The sequence below is a fragment of the Eublepharis macularius genome, chromosome 6 (assembly GCF_028583425.1).
Source record: "Eublepharis macularius isolate TG4126 chromosome 6, MPM_Emac_v1.0, whole genome shotgun sequence".
Classification (NCBI taxonomy): domain Eukaryota; kingdom Metazoa; phylum Chordata; class Lepidosauria; order Squamata; family Eublepharidae; genus Eublepharis; species Eublepharis macularius.
This window is the reverse complement of record NC_072795.1, coordinates 59,968,241-59,983,442: the sequence shown is the minus strand read 5'-3', so window position 1 is coordinate 59,983,442 and position 15,202 is coordinate 59,968,241.

Here is a 15,202-nt window from a genome sequence, read left to right as displayed (position 1 = left end):
CATCTTCACATTTTCATAATTTTCATTTAATGGAGGAGTACCTAAAGTCTATTTGAGACAATGTAAACTACATTGCAGAAAAAGAGACCTTCATGCAGCAAATATGTTCTGGTTTGTGATCAATGGAAAAGGCACAATATAAATATTGTAATAAATATATTAAATAAAACTTCTGCCTCTGCCATCCAAGGAACCCTGAATTAGAGATGGGCACGAACCGGAAAAAAACCAAACCATGCAGTTCGTGGTTCGTCAAATTTCATGAACCACGAACCACGAACTTTCACAAACCTGCCCCAGTTCGCGTGTCAGAAAACCATCACTTCCGGGTCAGCAGAAGGTCTGCAGGAAGTCCATCCCCTGTTGCCTAGGCAACTGATTGATTGGCACCAGCCTGTCTGCAGTGACAAACCAAAAAACAATCCAAATGAACTAGCCTAAAAGTTCATGGCGGTTCGTCAGAAATGGGATCTGACGAACCGTGGTTCGTGAACCATGTATCAGCCTGGTTCATGCTTAATTTTGGTTCGTATTTTGGTTCGTGCCCATCTCTACCCTGAATCATTTCACTTTTCTTTGTAAAAATATTTGACTTCACTTGAAATTCCCTAGTTTCAGAGACAGGCTGTCAAAATGAAAAGATGCTGCTGATGTGCTGTAGGGCACATCCTGCCAGACCATTTAGCCAACAAAGTTGGTAGCTGGCAAGGGATCATGCAGAGAAGCACTGAATGAAAAATGAGCAGGCTTAATATCAGAAACATAGTAAGAAATTCTGCTAGTAAAAGGAAGGATGCTCAGAATCAAATGACTTACGAAGAGCTTTTTAAAATGTAAAAGCCCAAAGGAAAATAGATGGGAAACTATCCAACTACTTAAGTCAAAGGAGCTGCACTTAAGCTAATTTACAGTGCAGTCCTGAACAGAGTTACACCCTTCTAAACCCATTGAGTCTAATGGTCTTAGAAGGCTGTAACTGCTTAGAATTACATTGTTAGAACCATTGGTTCCAGTTCAAAACTGATCATAGTTAACTGATGTCTATGCTAGATTTCTTCACCTGTCTGGCACCACACTGCTTAGAGCCAAAGGAATTTTTTTAAAGGAAACGTGGTAATCCTAATCTCAGTGCTGTATTTCCACCGCAGTGCTACTAGTACTGCACGGATTGGGGATGCTTGCAGGGGAGAATTTGTGAATGAGAAGAGTTAACTGTTCCCATCCTATTGCTTATTCCCTGCAAAAACCACCCCAAGCAATTACTTTTCCACAGCCCAATCCAGACCAAAAGTATGCTTCATTCATGGCAAAACAGTGCTGGGTGAGGTGGGGTGGAGGTTACAAGGAAGCTTTTCTGTGGCAGCCATTAATTCCAATGGTGTTTCCCACAGTAAGCATGCAATGTGGAAATGCACGTTTCTGAGCCCACAAGTTTGCATACACCTGAAGAGCCATAGTTGGTTGGGATTTCCTAACACAATATTATAACTCAGAATGAGTGTTAGTATTTTTAAAGAAAGAAAGATAAGGTAATTTTACTATAATATCAGTTCCAAACAGAGGATCTAAGTTTTCATTAGGGATCTGCTACTGTTTTATTTACACAAGACCCTGAACTCAACTAAAAATGTCCTGTGGTTTTAATGGTATTTGTAGTGCTGCAGTCCTTGTAAATAACATGATTGCTCAGCAAATTACCTTGCTCACAATGTTAATTTTCTCTTGAGTTGGACCTCCCCCACTCCATGTTGTTTATACTGATGATTTGTTCACAAGTTAAAATTAGCAGTATTTCAGCTGTGTGTTACCAGAGGTTATTCCCCCCGTTTCTTTACAGCTGTTGATTGTGTTCTAGGATGACTTACTTTACTTAAGGAAGACCTTGGAGAAGCTCTCAGGGTTTACTTGGTCAGCTACAACATCAAAGAAAAGCTCTGATAACTGCAATGTGGTCCCATGACACAAATTCACATGCAGCCCAGATAAATCAATAAAGCACAAAGAAAGATGTGGTCTAATAAAAAGTTAAATAGAGAAAGGCCTCAGTATTGTGCAGCAAATCACTGCCCAGTATCTATACAGATTAAGTGGACTCTTTGGAAAATTACAAACTTAAAAAGTTTCCAAGACCTTGAAGAAAATGAGTTAAAGACATGCTTACTATGGGCATCTGATAACATAAAGCTGCTCTGCAAGGCCATATAAAGGCAGAATCAAAAACATGCTGGAGGGGGGAACTTCTTCCTCTACACTATGGTCCCAAACTGAATTGGATCCCTATGTGGTGGCTTTAAAAATGTTTGGGAGCTCCAAATACAGAACCCTCAGCATTTTGTCTGGTTAAGCATTTAGTACCAGGAGATTGTGAGATACATTTGTATGGAACCTATTTCAGTGATTGCATGTGATTTACTCTATTTATATCCTGCCTTTTCCCCAGTAGAGGCCCAAAGCGGCTCACATTGTTCTTCACTTCCTCCATTTTATCCTCATAACAACCCTGTGAGGTAGGCTAGGCTCAGAGTGTGTGACTGGCCCAAGGTTACTCAGCCAGCTTCCATAGCAGAGTAGGGATTCAAACCTAGGCTTCTCAGATCCTCCCTCCAACACTCTCACTGTTAAACCACACTGGCTGTCATCAGCAAAATATTTCAGCCTGCAACTGTTCACTTATTTGCTTGAATGGTTATGGGTTCTTCCAAAGCTTTACAACTTGCTTATTGGGTTTTCTATAGTTGATGTTGGGTGGTTTGGTGGAACAAGAACCTGCATTTCTAGAGATGCCTCTTCTTAATTACACACAATGTCACATTTAGAAGACTCAGAGAGGGAGGGAGGATATTTGACTGGAGGGATTTGCATCATTTGTCACACATGTATCACAATTGCTATCTGCAACTGAATCTCGATCAACATGCTATGCAGTCTGCCATACTGCAGCCAGGCATACCCCATCTGCTTCCTTTTCTCTAAAAATAATATCCCACCGAACACTAATACATTTCAAACATTAAAGCTGCACATGCCAGAAATCTACCAAGCACATGAGGAGGGAAGGCTGCGTGGTATAGCTGATCTCGTCAGATCTCGGAAGCTAAATGGGAGACTGCCAAGCAAGACTCAGCAGAGGAAGGCAATGGCAAACCACCTTTGCTTCTCATTTGCCTTGAAAGCCCCTTGCTGGGGCTGCCATGAATCACTTGTGACTTGGCAGCACTTTACACACACATACTAAGCACATGAAGATCTTCTTGATGAGCACAGTTGTCATGTTATATGAAAATAGGCAATATGCATATTTTGCATGCACGTACTGCTCTGGTACATGCAAACTGGCCACTGTGTTTTTCAGGGTTTATGTTTGCATGTATCAAGACTGTACATGCATGATAAATACAAATCTTGCTCCTGTTCACACAACATGGCAATCACTTATCAGGAAGATCTCTGTTATTGTGCACTCTCAATACAAATACTGATAGAGTTTCCAGACTCCAGGTATAGCCTGGAGTTCTTCCAGAATTACAACTGTTCTCCAGATTACATATATAAGTTCCCCTGGGGGAAATGGCAGCTTCAGAGGGTAGACTCTGTGGCATTATGTCCCCATTGAGTTCCCTTTCCTCCTCTAACTCTGCCCTCCCCAGGCTCCACCCCCAAATCTCCAGGAATCTCCCAAACCAGAGTCAGCAATGAAGTAAATCAGTCTTCAGAGTCTGTTTTTTCCCAGGTTTGGACATTGAGAGACTATCAGGATGCAGAAGCACATTTCCTTTATTATTAGGAAATATGTTCAGGATTCCAGGAAACTCATTTTGCAAAGCATGTGTTATGACCCCCTTTATTTCTCAGTTAGTTAGATTTTGCCTTTAACCCTCTTCTAACTCCCTCTGGGTAGATTGCTGCCACCAGGAATTATATTCCAAAATAGTTACTTTAAATGTCCCTTTTAATAATGTGCTCAAGTGTCAGGCTCCTTCATGGGTCTGTGTGGCCCTGAGGATAGGAATGGGACACATAGGAATAATGTATACTCTGGGGTTAAAACAAAAACAAAATAAACTTTTATTTTTACAAGAAGCATATTGATTTCATACTATTTCTTAAACTTGATGGTTTCAAAGATAGTTATCAGTTCTTAAAGTTCTTTACATAGGCTCAGTCACACAGCTATATATAAATGTTCTCTCTCAAGCGCACACACAGTTTGCCTGCTTTAGACAGAATGAAATGTTCTCTCACAGACACATACAGTTCAGGCTTCCACACAGGTTGCCTGTCTAAACCAGAATCAATATTTCTCTCAGAAATGCATAGACACGCTTAGGCTGCACACACCTTGCCTGCTTTGCCCAGACTCCTTTCCTCCTCTCTCAGTAACTAAAAACTGCAGTTCACTCCGCCCACACTCTCAATCATCAACCAATCATCTCACTCACTCTTCCCTCTCTTTCACTCCCATTCTTCATCTGTACCACACCAAGCATTTAAAGACACACACACACTTAAAATCATTACAGCATGATTCATGTTTTTCTTGGTTGAATCTTTTACAATGATAACACCATAACACTGCATGGTGCAGTCAATCTAGAGGTCAGATCAGTCATACACATCACTTAAGGCCTATTGAGTAGTTCATTCCTTATGAATGAAAAAAAGTTCATTCTATGCCTCCTTAGCATCATACAGATGTTCCTAATTATTTCTGTTATCATGAAAGGCTTAACTGTTGCAAGTAGCTTCCTCCTTTGTGCAACCAAAGAAACAAGACCAGCGGTAGTGAGATTCTGCAACTACAAGGCCTCTGCTGACAATGGCAATCATCCTTGTATCGAATTCCTAGTGGTTAACTTCCAGTACCAGCATCTGTACATAGTTCACATCACTTGCTTGCTTCTTTGCTCTTTATGATACTTGTTTTCTTACTCAGAGAAGATGCACTTAGCCTCATAGAAGCGCATGGTGTTTGTCGGCTGGACCTTTTGTGAGCATGCTCCTCTTCTGTAGATTCAACAATAGTGTTTCTTTTGGTAATGAAAGCACCCAAACATCTTCATTGTAAACAGACTGTGAAACTTCTTAAGGTACTGCAGTAAAGGTATTTCGCCCCTGCTAAATCTTCTACCTCTCTTAACATTGCTTTATGGTTTCTGATTTTTACTGCCTTCAAAGATATTTTCCATGCCTGGGGAGTTTGAGGGGACACCAGTCTTGAATCTGATGCTTCATTAAAGCAATGAATAATCCAGTCCTTACGGACTTGTTTCTGTGATACTATGCTTTCTTTTCTTGGTGGGTCTATTTCATAACAGATATTTTTGTAGTTTACTGTGAAATACTCCATTCATTTCTTAGTCTCCTTCCCCTTTTATTTTTCTCATGGGCCACCTCTCCATATCATCATAGTAGCCAGATTAAGATCTAAAGGGACAAATGTATAAACATAGAACAAGTCACAGCCAAGGCTATACACAGCATTACTATTATATATGGTCCCTTACAGTCTAACAATTGCAAATAAAAACATAAGTAGACATGGGCACGAACCGGAAAAAAATAATGAACTCGCGGTTCATGGTTCGGTGCTGGCGACGAAACCGAACTAATGAACCACAATGAACATTTCCCGTTGATGAACCTGTTTGGTGTTCGGGGTTCAGCGGGGTCAGAATGGCCCCTGTTGGACTTAGAGAGCCCATATTCACAGGGAGTGTTTAGCAGGCTCTCCTCCAGCTAGCAACCAAGTTTGGTCAAGATTGCAATAGAGATCTTGGAGTTATACCCTCTCCGATCCAAGGCCCCCAGGAAACTCGCACTCGATACAATTAGAGCCACCAGTTGACGTTCGCCCAGTGTACAAGGGGTGTACTCGAAGGCGTGCCGCCTCCCCTCAGGGGGTGGGGGGTCTGGCTACTTGCCGGCAGCAGCCCCCATGTGCCCGCCCGCCAGGCCTCACAGGAGCGTGCATTTATTCCCGGCGTAGGCCAGAAGGTGGGTTATGTCGGCAGCCGCCAGGCCTGGCGGGGGCAGGGAGGTGGTGGCATGCCATCTCCCCTCAGGGGGTAGAGGGTCTGGCCGCTTGCCGGTGGCACCCCCCAGGTACCCACCCTCCAGGCCTCACATGAGCGCGCATTTATTCCCGGCGCAGGCCGGAAGGTGGGTGATGTCTCTATTGTTTTCTACATACAATTCTTTAACTATATACCATTCTCTAACTGTTAACATACATTCTCTAATGTATGCACATACATTCTAGTGTACGTACATTATACTTATACATTCTCTAATGTTTGTATCTTTCTCTGTTTTTGTTTTTCAATCCTTTTATCTATGTATGTATTGTGTTCTGTTCGATTCTATATCTATTTGTTGCATTCGCATTCTGTTTCTAGATCTAGAACAGTTGATATCTATGTACCCTTTTCTATCTGTTTCACTGTATCTCTCTCTCACTGTCTATTCATTACTTTCTATCTCTATCTGTTTCTTTCTATGTGTTTCCACCACTATCTATCTGAATCTATATCTTTCTATGTATATCTGCTCTTTCCTATTTCTTTCTATCTCTAGCTGTCTTTTTCTCTCTTTCTATAACTATATCATTTTCTACATACCTTTATCTTCATCCCTATGTATGTTTGTGTATCAATTTTTATCTACAGTTTTTATTTTTCAGTCCATCTTTCTATCTGTCTATCTTGTTCTGTCCAACTGTATCTATTTGTAGCATTCACATGTCATTTGGAGGGGAAGTGGAAAGATCCCCCAGCAACCGCGAGGCCTCACCTGAGGGTCCCACTGAGGAATTCTCTGGCGGCAGCCAACATCACCCACCTTCCTGCCTTGCCGGAAAGGATGGGAGGGAGATGACATGTCATTTGGAGGGGAAGTGGCAAGATCCCCCAGCAACCGCGAGGCCTCACCTGAGGGTCCCACTGAGGAATTCTCTGGCGGCAGCCAACATCACCCACCTTCCTGCCTTGCCGGAAAGGATGGGAGGGAGATGACATGTCATTTGGAGGGAAAGTGGCAAGATCCCCCAGGGCCTGGCAGCAGTCCTGCAACCAGAGGGAGGGAGAGACTAGAGCTCTAGCCCACCACTCCCACAGACCTGACCCAATCAGACACTAATAATATTGTGTGAGCCCTCAGCCGAGGTGCTCACTGAGCTTGGCCCCAGGGCCTGGCAGCAGCCCTGCAACCAAAGGGAGACTAGAGCCCTAGCCCTAGCCCACCACTCCCACAGACCTGACCTGATCAGGCACTAATAATACTGTGTGAGCCCTCGGCCGAGGTGCCCACTGAGCTTGGCCACAGGGCCTGGCAGCAGCCCTGGAACCAGAGGGAGGGAGGGACTAGAGCTCTAGCCCACCACTCCCACAGACCTGACCCGATCAGGCACTAATAATACTGTGTGAGCTCTCAGCCGAGGTGCCCACTGAGCTTGGCCACAGGGCCTGGCAGCAGCCCTGGAACCAGAGGAGATAGATCCCTATCCCAAAAATCTAAGCTCAATTATACTCTGTCTCTCTCTCCCCCGAAAGGCTAGCAAGTAGCAAGCAACAGCTCTGTCACACTCCACTGCTCGCTGAAAGTGAAAGCCATCCTGGGAGCCCAGTGCTTTTTATAAGCACAGGTCTCATAGAGCAACACAGGAGGTCTGTGGTTGGCCGTCAGAGCTGCCTATCAGGGTTTGCAGGGATGAGATTGGAGTGCCCATGGCTACAGAACACCACCCTCCACCCTCCCTCTCCTGGGTGTATTCTCCCAAGTTGTAACCACTTTGCTGCTACGTGGTTGGAAGGAAAACCTGCCGATCAAGGTAAGCTGGGCTTCGATTCATGTTTCCAGGGCGACAGAAGGAGTGCAGACAGAGTTCAGGCATTCCCCCAGCTCTGTTTCCAAGGGAATTAATTGATGGCACCTGACTGCCTGACTTCACAAACCTCGGACGGATGCAACAAACCGGGCTTCTTACGAACGCTGGTTCGTTGGCCTTGGACACTCACAAACTGCCGGATCATGACCAGACGATCAGGCAGTTCATGGGTTTTTAGCGTTCGTAATGTGGTTCATGCCCATGTCTAAACATAAGCATATTGAACAGTAGCTGAACTCACAAGCTAAAGATGTTTCTTTGAATTATCACAATTTACCTATTATCAAGTTACTTTGGATAAAAATCACATAAAGCGTGAATCTGTTCGCATATGCCTAACTATGGCATATCAAAATAAATTTTTTCATTTGCCTCTCATTTGATTGTTTTTATATGACTGTCCTATAATGTAATGTGGAGGAAATTGATTTTTTCCTTAATTTATGCTAATATATCAATAATGGTAATGGTAGAGACATTATTAGTATTAGTTACTTGTAAAGGAATTTATTAGCTTTCCAACGGTGCTTTAAAATTTGAAATTGGTCACTTGGTTAACGAGTTATAAATCAAATTAGAAAAGGTAGGGAGAATGGCTTTGGCCACCTTGATGACATCATGAAAAATTTAAGCTACCAATCAGAATGGGCTATCACGTCAAAATATTATACATAGACACACATCTTTCAGGAGAACAGAGAAGTTTTGCCACACTACATGATACTGATATGTCAATTTAGGTCCACAGCTCTTGACCCATGGACAAACGAGGAGAAAGATTGGGTATAAATTAAATAAAATCATATTACAGGGGGCTAGCAAGGTGCTGGAAGATCTATGAATGGATCTCCACCATGGTGGTTTTTATTGCTATATGCAGAGCTATATGCAGAGAGCCACTTTGGTGTAGTGGTTAAGAGCACGGGACTCTAATCTAGAGAACCAGGTTTGATTCCTCACTCCTCCACTTGGAGCCAGCTGGGTGACCTTGGGTCAGTTACAGCTTCTAGCTCTTAGCCTCACCCACCTCACAGGGTGTTTTGTTGTGGGGATAATAATGACATACTTTGTAAACCGCTCTGAGTGGGTGTTAAGTCATCCTGAAGGGCGGTATATAAATCAAATGTTGTTGTTGTTGTTATTCAGATTGGGATTGTGGCACAGTGAGGGGTGGGGAGCAAGGAAGATAAACCATTGTTGTTTGCCTAGTCTAAGCACCATTCCTCACAAAACTGCTTTTTTGCTTATTTGAGGGAAATATATAATTAACCTTTTTTTCTCCAACTGGCAGATCGTTCTGGCAGGGCTATTTCAGGTAAAGAAAACTGTAGGGGAAACCTAACCTCTTCCCTATATGACAGCCCTGATCCAAATTGGCATAGGGGCCTCCAGGGAGTGTATTTATTTATTTAAAACCCTTCTGTGCTACTTTCCCACCCAAATAGGGTATCCCAAGATGGCAAACATAAAAACATTAAAATATTTCAGCACTAAAACATAAGACATTCAAACAGTATTTAAAATAAAGGATATATAAAATATTTAAACAATTCAATAAAACATATCTAGTACTTAAATATGATGAAGAGCCATTCACAGGCTTTTCAATATCGTATCCAGTTTGATCCTGATCATCTTGTGAGTTCATGACTGAGTTGAGATTTGAACAAGTAGAATTTGCAGCTCATAGATTTAGTTATGCCATAATTGCTCCTAAATGGAAATCTGGGAGCGGGGCAGTCCCTCATGTAGTTAAATTTCCCTCATTTGGGAAACTGTATGGACTTAACACATCTGAAATATAATGGGTAAGTCTCTCTCTCGGAACTCTGTTCAGAGAATCACCCCTGTAAGATAAATGAAAGCATTTGTATGTTCAAAGCACTAAAGTGGAATTCTCCTGCTAAGTCACCACAGATTCTCCATGCATTGACATATATGCAATTCTTGCCCATTGTTTCAGACATTAGTGGCCACAGATTTGAGGTCCAGATGAAATCTTGTCACCTAAGGAAAAAATAGCCATTTTAAGTAAAACTTGTTAGAAGTGTGGAAATGTGAGTGTGAAAATATGTCATACCTTTCCCCCAATTACTAGTTGAACCTATTACCACAGGAAACAGCCCACAAACATTCATTAACATCTTTCTCTGCACCCATTCTTCAATCACACACCGCCCCATCCTTAAATATATGTTCTCTTTGCCTATCCCAACAACACCCTGAAGGAAGATTCATTTTACACAGAGGGAGGGCCAAAATGGAGTGCCCATCGTTGCTGTTTAAAAATATATATATATTAACTTGTAACATACAAACTATAATAACAACAATATTAAATACTTAAATCTCAACCAAATAGTAATACAGAGATAATCTTATCAATATATATAATTTTAAACTTTCACCCAATCATGAAATGAGAAACATACCTTTATAACAGTAACCTTCTTGGTATAGTTTCCCAATAGTTATGTTTACCAGAAACCCCACTTTTCCATTTCCATAACTTCTTGAAATCTCAGTTTTGTTAGTAAAAGTTCGTTTTTAGCGAGAAAATCTAAAAAAGGTTCCCATTTTGTATAAAAATTTGTATTTCTTGTTGGGTTGGCTTGAAGATACAGCTTCTCAGTTATTTTTTCCATCAGTAGGAAGTCCCAAACTTTGTTATACCAGGTGTTAATTGTAGGAATTGACTTTGACTTCCAGTGTGATGCCAGTGATGTTTTAGCTGCATTGAGTAATATTATAATTAGATCTTTTCTGATAGAAGGTATAATCAAGTCCTTCCAGATGCCCAAAAAAATTATTTCTGGCTTTAAAGGTATTCTGTAGGATGTTATATGCTCAATTTGAACTAATATTTTGTTCCAGAATTCTGTAATATAGCGACATTTCCTCCAGCAGTGAGGACAGTCACTTACTTCCCCACATTGTTTCCAACATAAAGGGTTAGTCCTAGAATATACTTGGGGTATCTTTTGTGGGGTGAGATACCAAAGGTTGATAATTTTATGTGATTGAAGGTCAGCATTAATGATTTGTGAGTTGAGCAAACCTGAGGACCATATCTGTTCCCAATCGGTGATTGGGATGGTGGTTTCACAGTATTTTTGCCATTTTTTGTGTAAGGCATTGTTTACTATGGCCGTCGTCACACGGGCATCTCTTCCGTTAAATTTACAGCATATAGCGTCCTACCTGTTATCGGCACCGTAACGTTTCTTTGGGTCACCTAACGGCTCTTCGCGCTACCAGCTGTCCACACCGAAGCACTCTGTTCTGTTCTCTCTAACCGCGCAGAAGCAGCTCCTCCCCATTTTTTAAAATTATTCTGACGTTTAATTCCGCTATAACGGAATAACAGCATATAAACATTCCGTTAGAGCAAAACATTACGACCTTTTTGTTTTTCCAACTTTGAAATTATATAAATAGCCCTTTGCCTGCAGAAAACTCCCTGTCTGACGTGATCCCCATTGCTGAAGACTCTGCCATGGCGATTGAGTCATTTTTACTTCAGCAGAAAGTTTGCATTGTGTTATGTCGTTATGGCATTATAAGGACATAATAAAATTTAAAAAAGGGGAGTCGCAGGAAGAAATTGATTCTGGGATTGAAGGGAGGGCATAGGACGTTGCCAGGCGAAATACATCGATGTGAGGCATTCACACTGAGGCACAAAATAGCGTGACTATCAAGCACCAAGCAGAAGAGAGAAAATCGCTACAGTGTTGGAATAAGGTGGGTGTTTGCCGGGAAATAGCACCATTTTAGCGCTAAATAAAAGCCCGTGTGACGACGGCCTGTGTTATTGGTACACACCAATAAGGTATACATCTTAGAAACTAAGCCTTTGTGTGTGAGTTCTTTCGTGTCAATAATTTGTTCAAAATCTGTTTTTGGTTTGGCTAATATTTCTTTTAATTTGATATCTTTTGCAAAATAACTTAGTTGAAAGTATAGGAACCAAGGTATTCTTTGTCCTATTTTCTCCTCTAATTTATGTTTCTCTAACAGCCCTGTTTTAGATGTGATATCTATCAAACAAATATTACTGTAGTCTATATTATTTCTTAATTTGGATATCCTTTGACTAAGTGCTGAGTCTTCTTGCGAAGCAATAGTAGAAAAACGAGAAATTTTTGGAATTAGCTTGTTCCTATATTTGTCCCATATTTTTAGGATTGCTATTAGAAATGGGTTACATTTCAATTCTTTGGGTCTATGCTTGATCGTTGTGGTTTTTAAACACAATTATAATAATCATAATTTGGATCTGGACCCTGGCATAGGGGCAGGGGAGTAAGCACCCTAGTGTCATTTTCCTGATGTAAAATAGTTCCAGAAAGCTGTGGCTTGTCCTGTTGAGAAAACACACACATACATTCTCCCCAATGTGGCAAAGAGCAATTCTTCTGGGGCATTTTAGATCAAGCAAAAGGCACGGGGGAGGCTATCCTCATACAATGGTCCCAATCCAAATTGGTCCCACACATGCTCGATAATTGAATTTTTTTTTAAAAAATCAACAGAATATTTTTTTTAAAAAAAATGCTAAGCACTCTGGCTACAGAACTCTCAGTAGTTCATCTGGTTTGGCCCTAAGAGCTTGACAATGGCAGTAGGTTGTAGCTATGCAAATTTAGTTGGGATAGCTGAAAAGTAGAAGAATGAATGAGGCAGCAAATGTTCCAGGAAAGTTGTTGAAGCTTCTTTCGCAGAAGGTTTGAAGGTTATGGGTATACACAAAATCTTGAGGCAGAAACATTTGTTAGAGGAACAAGATAATAGTTTGACTCCATCCAATTTTACATTCTAAGCAGAATCAGTGTTTACAGTAATTTTAACATCCTTTATGGTGTTTGACTCCACAAAGGGATTCTTCCTTGCACGGAGAGTAGGAAATTTCACATTTCAAGGGAATGTCCACACAAAGCTGAGCTCACTCTGTAAGCATAACTCATGGGCTTCCTGAGGCTTCAAACCAGATCAAGCATAAACTTTCAGTCCAGTTCAAAAGGGGAAGTAGATGATAGGGTTCTGCATGGGCATGCACTGGTTTTAATGTGCTCCCTGCAGTCACGTCAGCTGAAGGGAATGGCTTCTTTTTTAAAAAGAGAGCTCATATGAGCTCAGAACAGCATCCCAAGGGGAAGGAGCATTCCTGCGTTCCCCCAAGCCATTTTCCTGCTCAAAAACTGTATGTGAGAGGGAATTATTTTGCCAACTTTGCTGCTCCACATGGAAAATCAGTGAAATAATTCCCCTCACATACAGTTTTCATGCTAGAAAATAGTGTTGGGGGAAGGCAAGGGACAGTGTTAAAATCATGCATGTCTGTGCAGGAATGTATCATCTAGAGAGACCCAAATGGCTGCCTGCAGGTAGAGCATCCATCTGGATTTGCCAGCATCCCCACACCAGAGGGTGGGGATGAAGGTAAGGTCTACTTTCAAAGGAATGTGGCCCCGCATGGCTCTGCCATTCGCCACTCTTAACTAGACATGGGCACGAACAGCATTACGACTACAAAAAAAACCACGAAACAGCCTGTTTGGCTGTTTGCGAACAAGCTGTTCGTGAGGCTCCATTCTAAATGAACAGGTGGTTGTTGCAAGCCTCCTTGGTTGCTGTTCGTTGCTGTTCGTCAAGCCAAACAATCTGGCACCTGCAATCAATTCCCATGGCAACTCAGGCAGGGATTGTCTGAATTCCTGCTGTTCCCTTGGAAACCCTGAATCAAAGATTACTGAAACTATTTGTATAGCTTTGGGAAGCTTCGGCGTTTAAATGCCCATTTCTGAGCTGCTGCTCAGCTGCATGGAAAGGGGCATTTAAACCCCTGAATCAGCTGCTCGTTCGGGGCTTCCCTGATAAGCAGCTGAGTGCTGGCTGCCCCTCTCCTGGTGTGAGAAAGATGGGGAGAATCTCCCCACCCCTCTCGCACCAGGTCGCAGCAGCCCAGAGCTGCCAGCTCTCCCGGTGCTGAGAAGGATGGGAAGATTCTCCCCCCTCACACCAGGAGAGCCGGCACCACCTGGCTTCTTCTGCCCAGTGTCAGAGGGACTAGGAGATTCTCCTCGACCCTCTGGCACCAGGCAGAAGCAGCACGGGGTGCTTGCTCTCCCTGTGAGAGGGGGAGAATCTCTCCGTCCCTCTCTGCACTGGGAGAGCTGGCGCTGCCGGGCTGCTTCTGCCTGGAGTCAGAGGGACGGGGAGAATCTTCCTGCCCCACTCGCATGGGGTAGAAGCAGCTCTGCGGCACCGGCTCTGCCAGGTGTGAGCGGGATGGGGAGAATCTCCCTGCACCGCTCACACGGGGCAGAAGCAGCCCCGGGCCGATGGCTCTGCCGGGTGCAAGCAGGACGGGGAGAATCTTCCCGTCCCTCTTAGCACTGGGAGAGCCGGTGCTGCGGGGCCTATTCTGCCCAGTGTCAGAGGGATGAGGAGATTTTCCTCATCCCTCTGACACCAGGCAGAAGCAGCCCTGTGGCGCCAGCTCTCCTAGTGCTAAGAGGGATGGGAAGATTCTCTCCGCCCCACTTGCATGAGGTAGAAGCAGCCCCGCGGCCCCGGCTCTGCCAGGTGTGACTGGAACAGGGAGAATCACCCTGCCCCGTTGGCACTGGACAGAAGCAGCCCCGTGGTGCCAGCTCTGCCCAGTACAAGAAGCACTGGGCAGCCCCGGCTCTGCCCAGTGCAAGAGGGACAGGGAGAACCTCCCCGCCCCACTCACACTGGTCAGAAGAAGCCTGGCAGTGCTGGGGTGAGGCAGGGGGGGCTGGGGTGTTTAACAAAGCAGCCCCGGGCTGCCGGCTCTGCCGGGTGCAAGCAGGATGGGGAGAATCTTCCCATCCCTCTTAGCACTGGGAGAGCCAGCGCCGCGGGGCTGCTTCTGCCCGATGTCAGAGGGACGAGAAAATCTCCTCGTCCCTCTGACACCAGGTAGAAGCAGCCCTGTGGCACCGGCTCTGCCCTGTGCAAGAGGGATGGGAAGATTCTCCCCACCCCGCTTGCATGGGGTAGAAGCAGCCCCATGGCCCTGGCTCTGCCCAGTGCAAGAAGAACCAGGCAGCCCGGTTACACCGGCTTTGCCCCATGCAAGAGGGACAGGGAGAATCTCCCTACCCCCCTCGCACCGGGCAGAAGTCTGGCATCACTGGGGTGGGGCAGGGGGGCTGGGGTGTTTAAAGGGCCCTGCCGCTTACAAGTTGCAGGACAGAGCCCTTTAAACTATCAACTGGCAGGTGGCAGGGGGGAATCCCCCCCTGCCGCCTGCCAGCTGATAGTTTAAAGAGGGCCAGGTAAAGAGGGCCA